The following is an 18,043-nucleotide window of genomic DNA, read 5'->3' as shown; positions in this document are numbered from 1 at the left end:
CCCACCCCCATGCTTAACTGCCTCAGATAAGAATGTCCAACCATACCAGGTATATATAGATATACATATAGCTTTCAACCTAACTTTTGAACCCATCCAGGCTCAACCCCATGGCAGCTTCTCTTAGGTTCATGTGTTCAGTGTGTCCAGATAGGAGATGAAGAATGGTAAACATGGACATCTGGAGAAACTCCATCAGATATACATATAGCTTTCAGCCTAACTTTTGAACCCATCCAGGCTCAACCCCATGGCAGCTTCTCTCCTAAAATCAACCTTTCCTATTCTTTAATGAACCATTCTTTCATTTATTCTGTAATGAACCATTCTTTTTTTTATACACTCAGCAAATGTATCTCACCCAAAATGAAGTCACTGAAACCACTCCCCTAACTCCTCCCCCAACCCCTCCCCCAACTCCACCCCTAACCCCTCCCCTCTACTCAGGTCATCTAAAGGTCACCTGTCAAAATTTGAAAAGGGTGTCCCCTTTAATATATAATAGATTTTTCATTAGTTTAATTTGGTTCTTGTTGTCCACATGTAGAGCTTCCAAACTGAACCTGATGTTTTAGGTCTGTGTTAAAGACAAATTCCAGAGGGTTCACAAACTCTCCGTAAAGCAGGTCACTATTTGGGGCAGCATCTCTTCATCTTTAGATCAAAACCAAATCCTTTAAGACAGTGATTCTCAACCTTTTGAAGTCCCAACCCCTACCAGAATAATCAGGTTGCAGTAAGCAGTCCACTCTCTGCCCTGAAAAGATTGAACCAAGTCTTTATCAACACAAACAATATCACTTGCATAGTTAATGTAATGCATAAATCATTTACCGTTCTAAAATGTTTTATTTCTATGTTGTATTTCTTTTTTTCCTCCTCAAAGCCTTTGGGGTCCAGATCACCAGGTTGAGAGTCTGTGCTCTCAGGTGTGTGGCAGGTCGTTTGTTCAAGACATGTTGAAAAACTTGCCAGATTTCCTCAGTAGATTTAGGCTGTCCCACTGGTTTCCGCTTCTTCATGTAATCCCAGACTGACTCCACGTTGTTGATTTGAGGGCCCTCGGGGGATTGGGAAGGGTGGAGGGAAAATGCCATCTGTTCCAGGACTCCTTGTTCCTCTTGTTGCTGAAGATAGTTCTGTAGGAATCTGGCTATGTATAATTTGGATTGATCGCAGGCCTCCCTCCTAATGCTCTGTGAATTGGAACATCTTATGTTTCTACATTTCAAATTCAGTTTCATTAGATGTTATCAATTCAGTGACGTATTTTTGTCATGCAGATGTAATCTCTAGGAAACATTGATATTTTGCATGTTATCTTTTCAAGGCTGATTTCTTTACTTTTTAATGCTTACTCATAATTCCCATATTGAATGATCGCAATATACAAATTGAGATGCTTTTTTTTAACCTTGCCGTTTACAGACAGAAGATGGCAATAACATCTACCCTGATTGTTCAAACAAAGATGTAGGCAGTTTTGTGTGATCTAAGACAAAATTACATTTTTTAGATGCCTGTAACTTTGTCCTTTCCTGCTTGTGTCTCATGAAAGTCCTCAGCCATAAATCTTGTGAGCGGGCTCTCTGGTGATTGTTGTCTGATTTTCAAGCAGACACACAAAGAAAATTAAATTTGTGTAAGATACAGATGCAGTTAATCGTGTTTGACAAGTGTTGCTTTTGCCCCTTGCGAGGCTCAGTTATGAATTATGGATTGTGGAATGCATAATTTTGGCCAATTTAATAGAAAGCTATAGATGGAAAAATAACATCCAGTCACTTTTTGCATTAACATCAAGCTATCTCTGCCTCTAAGACTAACACTCAAAGATGTGCACGACAATGCTGATATAAACAGTGTCTACAATATGACACCTTTGGAGCTGAACGTGTAAGAATATGAAATATATAATGTCTTGATAAGCATAAGGTGACAGATGGGAGAGGAAAGAGGCTTTGTTAATGCACTTCCATAGTGCCAGTTCTCCTGTTGCAGTGACGTACATAACCCCATGTATTTCCCAAACAATGTGGCAAATGATCACTTGGCCCAAAAGTGACTTCCTCCTCTTTCAGTTTTACCTCTGATGCCATGCTGTTGTCTTTGTTTTTTAACCCAAAGCATCTTGGAGAATAAATTCAGAAGAAATTAAAAATCCTTCAGATATTCATTTCAAACATATTCGATGTCTCATCATCTTTGGAGGAATGTCTCTGGAGGAACGATGCATGTAATGTAGACACATGCACACTGTGTTGACAGTGCGTCCTGAGGGTGCCAGGTAGCAGCCGGGGTTTATCACGCTGCTTGGACATATGGCTGCTGCGGCAAATCTGATTAATATGGGATGGCCAGGAGTCCAGTGTACAGTGTAGGACAGACTGCAACAGGACATCCCAACTGGTCCGGCCTCCCCCTCACACTATGCCAGACCTCCACCCGGCACGACTAAAAACAGACACATAGTCAGGGATTCAGATGGTCTTAGCAGTGGGAGAGTGGGAGAAGAGTGGGTGCTGTGCAGATTTAGAAGGTGACCAGAGGCCTGCAGCTTTTTGGATTCGTTAAGAACAGCAAAAATGTCATATAATGAAGAAAAACCCACTTGAAAAGTTGATAAGATTGTAATTGAGACACAGTGGAGTGCAGTATGGGTCAACACACATCAGTAGAGGTCTCACCTACACGCCTGCAGAGAAGGAGCACAGGAGACAAAAGAACATGAAATGGCTGCTGCTGTGACAGCGCGAGAGTACCTTTAATTAAAAGTCTGGTTAAACTGCTGTTTTTGGCTCTTTATTACATCTCTTCTTTTAACACAAACACAAACAAAACCAATCAATCACAATGAAGACATGTAGACTGGCATGAAAAAGTTTGGGTCAAATTCAGTTACTGTGAGTTAACGCATTATCCACCTTGTGAACGCAACATTTCAAGCAAAATAGAGTGTTATTTTAATACTGTACAGTTTTATGGAGAAAAAGAGAAAAGAAGCACCAAGCAAAAGTTTGGATATCTCAAGAGAGCTTTGAGATAATTAACGCCAAGGTCTTGAACCTTATTTAGTTTATCAAAGCTATGCGTAATTCACAGTCATCATTGGGAAAGGCCAGGTGATGCACAATTTAAAACTAAAACCTTGCCCCAACAATCAGCAGCCAAGGGCTTCTCTGCACAGGTACCTAGAACTCAGAAAATGTAATTAATTGATGTCCACAACGTATAAAGTGGTTATAATAAGATACCAAAAACTTTTCTGGAAGCTGTTTGCCCCATTCGTCATACAATTGAGAGGCAGCAATTAACAGGAACTGTGGAGGTCAAGCTGAGGTCTGGAAGACCCAGAAAACGTTAGAGAATTGCTTATTGCAGTACCAGTGAGACAAAATCAGACCTGTACTTATTCTAAATGGAAGAATATGAAAAAAAAACCATCATAATGTTTATAACATCTTGAAACTTTTCTATGTATTATCAAAAAGAAATCACTATACATCTTGATTTTTGAATATTCTTGTTTAATTTAGTTAAGCTGTTCGAGGGTTTGAAAAGTTTTATCAAGATCTTCCTCGATTTAGGATTTACAAAAAATTGTTGCCCTTTTGGTGGTCACATGACTTTCCCTTAACTGCTCGCCTGTATTCCAAAAGTTTAAGTGAAAATGAGGGAATGTAGATAACACAAGCTGCTGAAAAAAATATGCATATACAGTATGTGATTATTTGATGGATGGATTGCAACCATAGTGGGACATCTTATTCAAAAGTAATGACAGGCTTAGGCTTTATCCAGGTGTCTCTGAGCACTTTTGTAGATGGATTTGCTTTAACTGATATAGTTTCAAGTCACATTTTTCCAGCAAATCAAAAGAGAACACACCCTCCCTTTTGATTTCACTGCACTTACACCGCATGTCAAAACGCCACAATAAAAAATACATACACCTTCAGTGAAATGTGAATGCGGTTCTCAGCTGTCGAAATACACTTAGACTGCTATTTTGAATAAGAACACTTTAAATGTTTTGTGCTGCACAACAATTTTTTTCGTTGGAGACAAAAGAGCAGAGTACTCAATGACTGCTTTCAAGATTTAAGAATACTTTTGTTTTTCCAAATAAACGAACAGTCAAAACATTTCAAAGTGCAATATTTTTATGTGACAGGTTTAGTTATTATTGGATAGCAGATTGGAGAGCAAAGCAGGGCCCTGCTTTGTTTAATCAGATGACAAGTTAAACTACTTTTTAGTCAAGTGATTTTGAGAGAACCTAAAAAAAAAACAATAAAACTGAAAATAAAGGAAAAAACAGGCATGGTGACTTGCTTCAATCAACCCCAATTACAAAAGGATTGGGATGCTCTGTAGAACATGAAGCAATGATTTGCAAATCTTGTAAAACAATATTTTATCCTCGATAGAAGACAGAAAACATGCCAAATGGTGATCAATGAGACATTTTACTATTTCATGAAGACTATTAACCCTTCTTTAAGTTGATTACATCGTACATTCTGAGTGAAACGCAGATGTTAAAATTATTTCAAGATGCATTTCAAAAACATATCCCTCCTGCTCTTGAGGATGATTTTCAAAAATGAATGTTTTACATAACATGACAACAGTAAATGCACCATTATGCTCCTAACAGAAGTATTCCTTACTGTTAGTCAGTGAAGGTCTGTTGTGCCGTCACACAGAAGCAGTGGGTGCACATGGCTGACCTGGTCGGAGTAGATCTTCAACAGTCCCAGAAGCGTTGTATGATAGTCATCTGGCTGTATTGTCTCAAATTTAGGTTCCATTTGTAGACCAGGACCGAGCAACTTTCAGGGGTTCAAATGATTTGTCAACTCATCAGACACTGCTTAAGTTGCAAGTGAGTGAAGTGAAGCCATTTATGAGGCTTCTTCAGTTGTGAGTAATAGAAAAATAATAATATTATAAAGAATTAGAAGTCACTATTTCTTTTTTTTGACAAAGAAGAGTGGCATGTTTGGGCTAAGACTATTTACTTCTGAATCTGTTCAAACAAGACAGAAGCAGCATGGCTGCTGCTCGTTGATTTCCACAACCAGTCCACAACTCCTTGTTATCATTGAATGTATCTCCTTTTCAAAGGGCTGAAGGATCATTCTAGCATTCCTGATTATCCCCTTCTTCTATGATTTTACAGCAGATCGCTACACTCCGTGTTTGATGTCGATTTTAATTGATTTAGGATTTGATTCTTAGTAAAATCAAAGCTACTTTGAAAATAACTTCCTGCTGAAACACACAGACATTTATGCAGTGCTATATATTTATACAAAACTCAGTAAGGCTGTAAATAAAAGCGACCCACTGAGCAATACATGGGAATAGAAATTATTTTAGCATTGTGTTCATACTTTTGCTCTGAAATTTACTACGTAAATATATAATAGATAATTTTCGTTATTAATCCAGGCTTCTTTGTATCTGCAAATATCTATGTATGCGTATGAGAGTTAATAACACAATAACAGTCCTTCTAATGTGCTTAAATAGATGATGGATGTATTGCTATGGCTGATCAAATGTACTCACAAATACTGATAGTCTTCATGTGAGGCTTTCAAGTAACATAGGTAAATTATAACCTCACCACTCACCAGCCCAGTCTCAGTCAGTGGAGAATATTTAACTGAAATCTGTGCCCTATTAAGAAACTATAGCTTTGACCATGTACCCCTAAGCTCTGATTGATTGCTTCAAGGACAGTAGAAAATATTTAAATTATCATTTGCTCTGCTTCGCTCACTTCAAGCACTCCAGTCAGTGTGTGTTTAAAGCAGCAACCATATCCTTAGAAAAAAACTGATACTACTTTCGCCTATTACTTATGCTTTCACAACATACTAAGTTTAGAGTAAATCAAGTCTACATATAGTATACATGTGAGATGTTTAGGGGACATCTGCTTATTGTAGCTACAGAAATAAATCTGGATTAGATTGTACCGCACCACGTTTGACCATCTGCTCTGCTGAATACAAAAGTCAGTGTAATTCTTCTGGGGATCATAAATGGAAGAATTTTGTGGGAAATTCATCAAAAAATTTCAGTCAGCACCATACAACTGACGAAATGGAAATTTGGAAAAATTTGGGGAAAAAAAAGTTCCCTAGAGCATATTGTTTAATAGAAAGTTAATTTCTGTTTCCCTTCCTTTTTTTCCCACTTTTTTTCTTTGTCCAACAGAAATATGAGCATATGTGTGTGTATGCATAGCAGATTTCTCATTGTTGGGACTGTTATGGCTTTCAAGTCCTCATTGTCTGACCTCAGTGAAGTGATTGTCTCTGATAATGCCATTAATTTTGGTCCCCTGCAGTTCTCGAGGGCACAATCAAGAGACTGAGAATAGAAAATACTTTTATTTCTGAGAGAGCCATCGATGTTTCCCACTCTCTATTCATCAAAAGTAAAAGATGACAACAGCTAATTAGCTTCTGACGAACTGAATCATACATTGATTGTCCTAAACCTTTCAATAATATGCTCGTGGCTAATTGAAGAAAGGGGGTCAAATTAATTGTTAGCAAAAATTTACAATCAAAAGAGCTAAGGCCTTCTTATGTTTGTTGTTGCAATAAATCAGTGCGTAATTGTGATCATAATTATTCACAACAAGGAAAATTGTGTAAATAGAATGAATTTCCTGTATATTTACTATTAAGTCTCAGATGATAGTATGGAGTACTAAAACAAAAAACACACGATAAAACATTTAATTCAGTTTCCCTTTTAAAACATTTTAACCAATAAAACAGTATGGGTGTATGTATACTAGTGTTGATGAGTTGATCAGACAACCTCCAGTCTGGATTAAAGAGTTTCAGTATACTCAGTGGTTATTGAGTAATATCACTTTGATTCCAACTTTGCTCAGCTGCAAACTTCTCATCATGTGACTTTGAAAACATGTAAAATTGTCTCAAAACTAGTGACACTGACATAGTTTTTTGTGTTGCGGCTAAATTTGTTTGTTTATTGTGGTTTCTTATTTCTAAAATTAATATGCATGTGTACGTCGACTGTATTTTGGTTATTATTGCACAATCATTTCACAGTTATGCTAACAACGGATCATTTTTTCCAAGTACAAGTCAAATCTCAAGTCTTTTGTACTCGAGTCCAAGTCAAGTCAGAGGTCTTTGAGGAGCAATACCAAGTCAAGTCTCAAGAGAGAAATTAATATTCTCTCATCGGATGCATGCCATCTGGTTGATACCGCTTACGGCGACGGTAAGCATACTGCATTGCTGTATGTTATTAATTGAAAAGCAAGCACTGTATTATCAGTGATTATAATACACTACAGTATCAAAATTAATCGGAGTATGATCACTTAAGAGGCAGGATGCAGGATTTTTTGTGAAAGGTGTTGTGAAAGAAACAGTTCTAAACTGATATTATGTTTTAATATTTTTTCTGAATGAAAACATAGGCAGCTAAACGTGCATATCAACCATTGTCAACATGGAATTTTGTCAGGCATACTGATATCATAATAGTAGCCTATTTTAAAGTAACCATTATTGGCTGTATCTCGACAGACTTCACTTAGCAATGAGCATGGTAACTATCTGGTAGCCTATTTAACACACTACTATAACCCCTCAAACGTAGTGAAATGTTTATGTAATAAAACAGTAACGTCGTATAGGCAACAGTTAAGCTGTAATCTCCATGTAGCCTGTGTTCGTACAACTGTTTGCATCAGTTAGCTTGATAGTGATTACTGTCCAGGTTTTTTTCACATTTCACCAAGTGAGATGAAATTGTTCGTCATTTTGCGTTTTGAGGCGCCTGATGAAGCTGGATGTCATTCAGCCTGCAACATTTATCACGCCATATACTTTGCAAGTGGCCATTCACTTGTCTTCTGTATGCGCAAAGTCTATATAACCAAATGTGATAACAAATGGCATGGCTACAGGGAAGCTTACAGCCACCATGGTCAGTGTTGTTTAGATATCTGTGGCTGCAGGCATGCTATATATTACATATAATATCATGGGAGGGAATTAGATTCAGCCTGCCACCAATTTCCCCATAACGTCAATACATTGGAAAAACTGAAATTAATTAAATAAACTAACATAAGCAACAATAATGACATGAACTGAAGATTGTTCACCAGTTCCAAACCTTAAGTCCAAGTCAAGTCTGAAGTCATGTCTCTAGACTTAAGTGCGACTCGAGTCCAAGTCTAAAAACTTGATTCTCCATCTCCAGTAACCCTGATCCTTCTCAGTGTTCATGGGCAACCACTGGCAGGAACTGATACTTGCAGACTGATGATGCAAACTGATGATGCAAAAGTTGAGTAAATGTATTTGTGTAGGCCATACGAGTGCAGGTCAAATGTTTATACTTGCATCTTCTTTTCTCTGTCGCTCCCTCCATTTTATCTTAGTTTCTGTCTGCAGGCAGAGTCCAAGGTGCCCAGACTTTATCCCCATCTATGCAACAATAAATCTGCTCTGCCACAAGAACTTAAAAGTCCCCAGGTGAGAGCCGTGCAAGGAGGCCCTCCTATCAGAGAACAGCCAAGCATACAGTGGACAGTGGCATCTCTGGGATTAAAAACTGCTGCATCCACTCTTCCCCTGGCCCATTGACAGATGGATAAAGCCTTGGACTTCACCTTATTGAAAGAAAGAGAGAGTGCCCGGGGAGCCATGAAATCCATAGACCCTTCTTTAAATGGGTCTGTAAGAGGCTTCCGCCTAGCAAACCACGGCTGAGAGAGCCCATTAAATAAAGCCCAGCTCCTCAGCAAGGAGCTGAGGCAGATTCATCAGAGAGAAGAAGGCAAAGATAATGATAGCTCATGGCCAGATGTGAGACTTAGGCTACACTCACATGTCACATGGGACCATGTCTGTAACAACAACAACAGACAGATGAGCAGTGTTTTCCCACTTTCTTCTGCCATATCCCTTTGGTAATTTTGTCTGTACATTCTATCACATAATGTACGTACTCAACAAGTTTGGGCCACAAGGACTGAAAATGGAGTTAATCAATTTTGTTGCTTAAACAGCCTTACAAGCTTTTAATTACTGTGAGCTTGTTTGATCACAGATTGTGGGCTATCAGTTTGGATTACCCTTGAATCCACAAAGCACAGCATGTCCTGTCATTTCTATATGTCCAGCTGTGGATTAACAATCAGGCTCCAAATATCAGTGAAACTTCTTTCTCCCTTTGTGTTTTGGCAAGACCTTCAGAGAAGGTGGAATGCAGCTTGGGAAGATTTGAATATCAATGTGGTCAGATAGGATGGGAAGCTGCTGTAAGGAGGGAGGAAGGAAGGTTGAGGAGGGCCTCCGGGAGGACAGTGGGAGAGATGGTGAGAGAAAGATGCAGGGAGGGACGGAGAGGGAGATTTGTCATTTGCTCTCCGTTCCACCTGCTCCCCTGTCATGCATCCTGCCAGGGGGGGAAATACACCCTGATGTCTGAGGGAGACACAGGGAGAAGGGATGCATGCGGTGGAGGGGAGGGGATGGGGTGAAGAGGAAAAAAGCAAAAGGAGGAGGGGAAATGACAGGCAGGATTGAGAAGAAGACAAAGGAGGGTGAAATGAAAAAGAAAAAGACACAGAGATGGAGAAAAGGGGGAAATATATGCATACCTTTGCGCATTTGAGATGCCAAGTCCTGAAATGCTGTAGCTAACTACAGGGTCTAGCAGGTATGCAAATAGGAGGTTGTACCAGTGCACCAACAGATTACTTTTCCTGCATTTGCCATTCATATATTTGCAAGGTGACTCACTTCAGACAAAGCAGGTGATCAAGAGCTCTTTCCTCTGCCTCTTTCCCCTCTTTCTTCCACAACTGAACAGCAAAGAGAAAAGGAGAGCAGGGGAGGCATGATGGATCCACAGCCTCAGCAGAAGTCATAAGCCTTCCAAATGCCGCAGCCCACGACTGCATGTCATCAGATTTGATATTCATTCTGTCAGCAAACCCCATTTAATCCATTTTGCTGTCATCCCCCCTTCTTTAAAAGCATATCAACTAATATGGGGAAAGTCTATAGTCCGGGAGAGTGGCAAACAAGGTAGCAACATGCATATGAAACAATCACAGCACAGTCACTGAGAAACATTCAATTTATTCTTCTTTTCACTCTGCTACTTTCAACCAATTCTCTTCAAATCACTGTCTTTGTCAGTCAGACGTTTGAGCTTGTGTCCACAGGGTTTACTTTTCTGAGAGCATGCAAAAATCCAGTATCGTTACTGACTAATGGCACAATTAAAGTTTCTGACAAAATGCTTTTGGCAACTGAAGAGTAAGTTTTTGCTTGATGTTTTCCACTTTGGGAGCACGCTTCGAAATGCTGTTACAACTTCTGTTGATAACTGAGGGAACTTGTAGTGAAAGAGACCTCTGCATAAAATAGATAATTATATTGACATTTGTAAACTGTATTTGTGTGTCCTTGGATTGAACTGAATTCATACTAAAGTGCTAAAATAGTTCTTCAGTGTTTTAGCTGATATTAGATTATGTGCTCGAGATTTTCAGCGTATTTCCATAAATCTCTTGAAATGATTATCTCAGCGTTGAAGTGCTTTCCACATCCTCTAGTTCCTTTCCCAGTCACATTGATTCCTTCGTCTTCTCCTAGGTATTGTTGCCAGTTGGGACAATATATTTTTCTATTGTTGTATTTTCCCTTTTGTCTATTACTGTGCTGAGTGGTTATATGGCCACTCTAGGGCACATGCACCTCAGTCATCAAAATGTATTATAGATACCTTTATCCACTGAAGAAAATGTAGGAGCTTTGCAATTAAATTCCTAAAATTTTCAGAAGCCTGTTTTTAGGGAGTACTGTTGGGGACACCTGTCGTCCTGGCAACATGAAGAAAGAGAGAACGGAGCATTACTACATGTGCTTACATTGTAAAAGATAATAATGGAACCCAATTCAGGGTCTTTTTCTAAGCTTAAACTTAAAGTTTTGGCGCCTAATCCCAACTTTAACAGCAAGATAAAATTTAAGTAAATCAAAAGCAGAATTCAATAAGTTCTAAAAATATTTAAAAACCCATAATAATGGGAAATAAAACCCAGTCTCCTGGGTAGAAGTCCTCCACTTCAACCATCACCACTGTCCTACGTTTGAATGTGATCTTTGTGGATATTCTTTGTCCACAAAGAATAAATGGACAGAACAAAGTGGAACTCCTACTTATTGGTAGGTTGGAAAAAGGATATTTCTCACATGTGGCAGATGTTGTGAGAGGGTCTATACTAAGGCAAGCTTTGATATTTTCCTAACCCTAACTAACTTCTTTTTTAATGCTTTACTCAAATGCTTTTGGCAAACAGCAAATGTAAAAAGCTTAGGCAAATAAGGCACTGAGTCAGTAAGGTTCAGCTTTATTTGCTGTTTACATGTTAATTTATTCATTTAAATTTTTTGCAAGTTGAAGTAACACCAGAGAATTAGGCTTTTTTCGTTTTTGCTCTGTGGCTCCCCCGACAATTATGGGATGTAACACCACTGCCATGAAAACACCAAGAAAAGAGTCATGAACTCAGTCGTGTCGCATGTACATAAAATAATAAAAAATCATTTCAACCCCAACTACAGCACCATGAAGCCCAAAGCAGAAATAGTATATGTCAACTGATAAATATGTACTTTCCAACATATTCAAAATGCTCTGCATCCTGACAGACTGAGTTGTTTCTCTATACCAGAATCCCAGCAAGTCTCTGAGGGCTGCCTAAACTTCTTCTTTATTTTACAGCCTCATAAGCTGTCTGTAAATACAAAAGGAAGCACTGTGAGAACAGCATTGCACACTTCCTTTTGAAGTCATGATTTTGTAGCATTGTGCCTTTCGTTTGAGTGGATGCGGCACATACAGAGGAAGTCTGTGATGTACGCACAGTGCAACAAGATGCCACAGTCTCTCCAAGGTCACATCTCTCCACCAAGGATGTCATGCAATCATGAGAAATAAATGAAAAGCATGCCATATCCTGAGGGGGCAACCACAACAAACACTGGGCTGAGACTGAAGGAAATCCTGCATATGGGGTTTTTGAAAAAACATCTTGCATTAAGCTTCATGAATCTGAATATTTTTTAAGTCTATCTATCTATCTATCTATCTATCTATCTATCTATCTATCTATCTATCTATCTATCTATCTATCTATCTATCTATCTATCTATCTATCTATCTATCTATCTATCTATCTATCTATCTATCTATCTATCTATCTATCTATCTATCTATCTATCTATCTATCTATCTATCTGCCAACCAGTCTTCACATAAATCTGTTTGGAAACCTCCATGTGTTTTCAAGATGACAGCTTGGATAGAGTATGTGTCAGTTTTATATAGTGGGGTAAATTCTTCCTTTAGGTCAAATGTCAGGAATCAAATCCAAGACTCTAGGCAACATTGTGCCCCATATTTTTTGGAGGTCCAGTTCCTTCTAATTTCCTTTGTGAGTAAAGCTTCTTTATCTGGTCCCTGGTCCTACACAAACAATACAACTGTAACAATTCTTCCTCCAAAATTAATTGTAAATACAGTACAAAAGTAAAATCAACCAAGTTAGAGAAGGAATGCTATAAACTGAGCAGGAAGGCCTTTTTCTTTTAAACTTCCAAGAAGCTAATCGTGACATGCCCAGAATGTAATTTGATGTCATTTGAATGTTTCTCTGGCCAAGTTTCTGGCTAATTTCTCTTATAAATGAAAAAGAAGAAAAATACATAATTTATGAGCACTGTAGTGTAAAACAAATTGCGATGACTGAGTCATTCCTAATGCCCAACATGTTCAAGTTTCTTCATAAAATTAAACACATGAAAAGATATTTAAATAACCCATTCTACTCTGTGTTATTTGACTATCATCAGAGGTTTCTTTGCAATCCCAAAAATGAGGAGTGATCAGTAGTCAGGGTCCATGAAATAACACTTCGTTATGTTGTCTGTTTCCTTGACTATTTGAACTTGGTTCTCATAAGGTCAGACATCAATAAATAGATGTGGAAGATATGGAAGCAGGTATGAAATATTAAAGCCAGAGTGTAACTCCAGGACACACAGAAAAAGTTGTCGGCATTTAATTTCACTTCTTTGTTGAGATTTCCTTCTGACACAGTTGGCAGCGTCAGCAGATTCCCGTCGCTGGCACGAATTTCATGGGACAAGTGTCCATGTCAGCACTTTCTCCCCCCTCAGCCGGTGTGTAAAGGACATCACACTTGTCAGCCACAGTAAGCCAGAATTATAAGGACAAATAAAATGGTGTGTCTTGAAAGTGGAGCTTTTCAAAGAGGGTGTCCTTTTGGCTGAACAAGATGATGACTTGTAAAGGGTTCTCACATGAGCTGACAGTTCTCCCGTGTGTGCGATGTGCATTTGTGTGTAAAGGAAGTTGTGCGGGCAAGCGTGAGGGTGTCTTTTTGTGTTTGTTTGTGTGAACTGGTTCATTCTGCCATCAAAAACACATGAATTTGTATGATCTCTGCATCGAGTGAGTATGTGACCCTTGTGTGTTTGTTTTTTTATGTGTTTTCAAGCTGTTGTTACCGTCTGTGCTTGATTAGGTTAAGGGGGAAAAAAACACACCAAAATGTCTTAGTTAGGGTTAGTAAAATAAATGTTTTGGGCCACCTAACTTTACCTGGAAACATATGATGGAAATCAGTGTCTTTTCTCCTCTTCTCCCCCTGAAAATCGAGCAGGCAGGTCTGTCATACAGATGTGAAATGACAATAACCTCATGGTACATGGAAAGCAACATGGTAAACAAAGTAATTGGAGAAACTTGCCTACATCATTTTATGCGTAATATATAAAGTGTGGGAAAATTAGAAATTCTGGATATGTCTTGATGATGTCATGATAATCTGAGAGCATGGGGGAGCATGCTATTGACCAATGAATTAAGGCAAGAAACACAGATACAATTAATTCACTTTTATCTTTATTTTCTATGTTGGTTTAGATTACGATTCCTTGCATATTTCTTGCAGTTGGGCGCAGTGTCATCTTGTACAAAATACACTTAATTAGGCTGCTTAAAATGCATGTGGTGAAAATGCAAACAATATGTATATACTGTGCAAGTTTTTCCAGCTATTTAATCAAGCAGGAAGTGGAACAACCAAGGAGACCGCATGGCTACAGGTGAATGCATAATAAATGCCAGAGGATTGGGATCGGTGCATAAAAAGAGGATGTTGTTCAAGGAATTATCAACCATATATAGCAATACACTCCACAGGTTCTTTCTTGTCTTGTTTGACACAGGTTACAATGACTGTGGCTGTACGTTATTAGTATTCTTTTGGCCACTCATTACCATTTGCTGCAATAATAATTCATTCATTAATTTCACCTAAGTACACATTGCTTTCTATCAGCTGCAAAATGTGACTTCAACAGCTTACCTAAACGATTAACTTTGCTTTCTAGTCATGAGGAAACTATCTAACACGATACTGCTGAGGCTTCTTTTACACTTGATAAAGAAATAAACAAAAAGACAGGTAAACGAGCACAGATTGACATCTGACTTTTTTCAGGCCCTGTATTGAAGAATTGTGAATTTGTCATGTTAATCAGTTCCAGCTTTATTCTTCAGTAATGAAAAAATGAAACCGGTGCAACTGTCATGACAGATACAGAGATTTCTCGAAGTGTTCCTGAGCCCATGCAGTGATTTCCATGACAGAATCATGAAATATTTCATCAACATTTGTTATATGTGTCCTATTATAATTAAAATACTTGTTTGTAGGGTTTGTAAACAATTGCATTGTTTTTATTTACATTTTATGCATATCCAATATTTTAAAAGATTGGGATTGTAAAACGTGCTGAAACACTGGCAGCTCCTGCACACACACTGCTGATTTAGAGCAGGAGATGACTTTCAATGTGAACTCACACTTGTTTAGATGTAGTGATAGTGAATAAGGAAATTGTCAAAACACAAATCAAAAGGTGATGCTGTGACTTCACAGCTTTTTTTATTATCCTGAGCTGGTTAAATGTTCATGTGGCTGCTTGAGTTTAAGACACATTTGAAACCATCTTTAGAGGCTGACCAAATTAATTTCAACAATCAAATTTCAACATTATCAGTAAGAGCACGAGGAGTTTGGTTATCCAAAAGGGTAAAAAAAAAACAGTTGATCTCATCTGGTCACCTGGTCAAGATGTCTACTAAACACCTTTGGCTGTGTTTATGAGGTTGTCCCACTGAGAGGAGGCCTTGGGGCAGACCCAGGACTAGCTTGTGAAATTAGATCTCTTGGCTGGCTTGGGAATGTGTTGTTGTTCACTTGAAAGATAAGGAGGAGTTGGTCAGGGGGAGGGTGGTTTAGGGATATTTGTTCAGACTATTGCCCTGATCACCTGGCACCACATAAACTGTAGAAAATGGATGGATAATCTTATTATTAATCTTGGTTGCTTTGTCCTAACTATTCTAGTTCAACTTTGAAATAGGGTGGTAAGATCCTTCATGAACTCGTGTCATGCTGCCATCACACTCTCTCTCAGCATTCGTTTCTGAGTGAGCTGGAGAGGTGAGTCAGGAATTAGTTGAGGGTAGGTGTGGATTAAGGTTTCTGCTCATTAGACAGGGGTAGCAGAGCTATAATCCTACCTCCACAGTAGGCCTGTAAACAATGCAGACACAAAAACACTCAGCTTGGTCCATTAAAAAAGTTTGCGTTCATTAATTTTGCATGACCAAATGGCAGAAGCTTCTCTGTCAGATAAGTTGATGATGTAACTGGGTGAAAATGGCAGGAGGGTTGCAGCAGGTAGATTTTATCAGAGAAAACTGTGGGTTAGGTTGCAATATTGCAGTGCCTGAAATCCTCACAGGGCATCATTATGTGGGTATTGATTTGACTAGATGGCCATGCTGAAAGTCACAGCCAAAATAGGAAGGATTTTTGAAGATATTGAAATTGGACAGACACAACACAAAACAAGTTAGTACAAAAACTGAAACAAGGGAATTAAGCTGATGCGGATATCTGGGCTGGCCTGAGGGGAAGGTTGGGGTGCAACATCTGTCAAAATTATTCCTGCCATCTTGTATATATTTCCTGTCATATTATTCTGTACATATCCCACCTCAATTGTATATAATTTATTCAAATGCACAACTTCTTTTTTTTACTTGTCTCTGCTATTTTAACTTTTATTTAATGTTCTGTGGCGCTGGCACACCAGGTCAAATTCCTGTGTACATTGTACATTTGGCAAATAAAGAGATTCTGATTTTGATTCTGATTACTTTGTAGAGTCAGCATGAGTCCTCATAGTAGAAGTGTGGTTATTCCCTGTAGTCTCTCCACACCTGGATGTGGATGGCTTATCACATTCCTCCTGACACATCCTATCAAGCTCTGTCCAAATAGATAGGAAGCATCTGTGAAGTGCCATCTTTGGCCCCTTTCATAGATGTTTAATAGGATTTAAGTCTGGGTGTTTTTGTTGGGCCACACAAAAACAATCAGCAACTCTGTCAGTTTATTGGCTGTACTCTCTGATTTGCTGTATGCTGCTGTTGCAACAAATACAAGTAGTATGCGTGATTTGGATGCAGGTTTCCCTCAGCACTTACTCGTCTCCCTGCTCCTGCTGCTGAGAAGCATCTCTATAGTATGGTGCAGTCACCACCATGCTTCACTGTGGTGATGGTATAGATTAGTCCATGGTAGAGCTCGCCACCATGCTATGATTCTTTGACTTACCAGAGAATAATTTTCCTCTTGTTCTGACAGTCTTTTACATCAGTCAGGATGTCATGTGGCTAATAAGTGGTTTGTTGGTCTTCAGATGGCCAACCTAGCATGAATGCTTGTGGTTGCATACATCTTCCATTTTACAATATCTGAGACCACAACAATACCAGGAACACTAACAGGTTTATTACAGTGGTCTAAAGAATTCACTTTGTAGCTTTGGGTTTCGCTTTGACATATAGTTTGAATTATTTTTTCTTCTTTTTACATACTCTCCAGTCAGCTCTCTAAAGATGGAATCATCTCCCTAACACATCTTAAAGATGCTTAAAGCAAAAAGGTCACATCTCCTCACAGTTTTGAGTTCCACAGCAAAGAGTTTTTAATGTTTACGCATTTACGTTTTTAATTTTTAGATAAAATCACTATTTCTCTTGATTAAATTTAGAGCCCTCAATACTATACAGCAACTACAGATGTGACTAATCTTTTCGGAAATACAATCCTAATTTTCATGAATATAGTTTAATTAAATTCACTTAGCAACGCCACATACTTCCTCACGTCATTGCAATAATAAGTTAGATTAAATCAACAAAATCATAAATGTCTAGCAAAGAATTACACACTTGTCTCAGCTGTTTAAAAGCAAAGAATAATCACAGTATCGTATTTGCTTGCTGGTCTTTTTACATATTGGAAGGAATAATGGAAATAGATGCAAGGATTTATTAAGAAAATGTGCAATCATAAATGGAAATACAGTATATTAAGCTGAATTGATTTTGTTTGTACAATTCTAAAAAGTCATATAGTCAATATTGGGTATGGGTAACTTTTTTCTTCAACACAGCCTAAACCTTCTTAGACAAGCTTTCTTGTCATTTTTTTAAGTACTCTTAAAGAATAGATCTCCAGGCTTATTGAGTGACATTCCAAAGCACTGCTTCGGTCTGGGCTCTGGAGAAGATTCATCACTCCATAAGACCTGTTGGCACTGATTTTCAGTTATTACTATTTCATAAGGACATTGATTTCAGATACTATTCATCTGCTATAGATAGTATATGGCCTGCCTCTTCTCCATTTGTACTCCATTTGTCAAATTTCCACAAACTCTTAAATAATACTGAAAACCATGCTGTGGCTTGCCATGTTCTCAGTTAATAGCTTCCTGGGACTCACATTGTTGGTGCAAAAAATACAATTCATGTCTGTCAAACTGTGTTATCTTTGATAGTTTTC

The sequence above is a fragment of the Leuresthes tenuis genome, unplaced genomic scaffold (genome assembly GCF_036924035.1).
Source record: "Leuresthes tenuis unplaced genomic scaffold, fLeuTen1.0.hap1 SCAF_19, whole genome shotgun sequence".
NCBI lineage: Eukaryota > Metazoa > Chordata > Actinopteri > Atheriniformes > Atherinopsidae > Leuresthes > Leuresthes tenuis.
Note: the sequence above shows the minus strand (reverse complement) of the source record.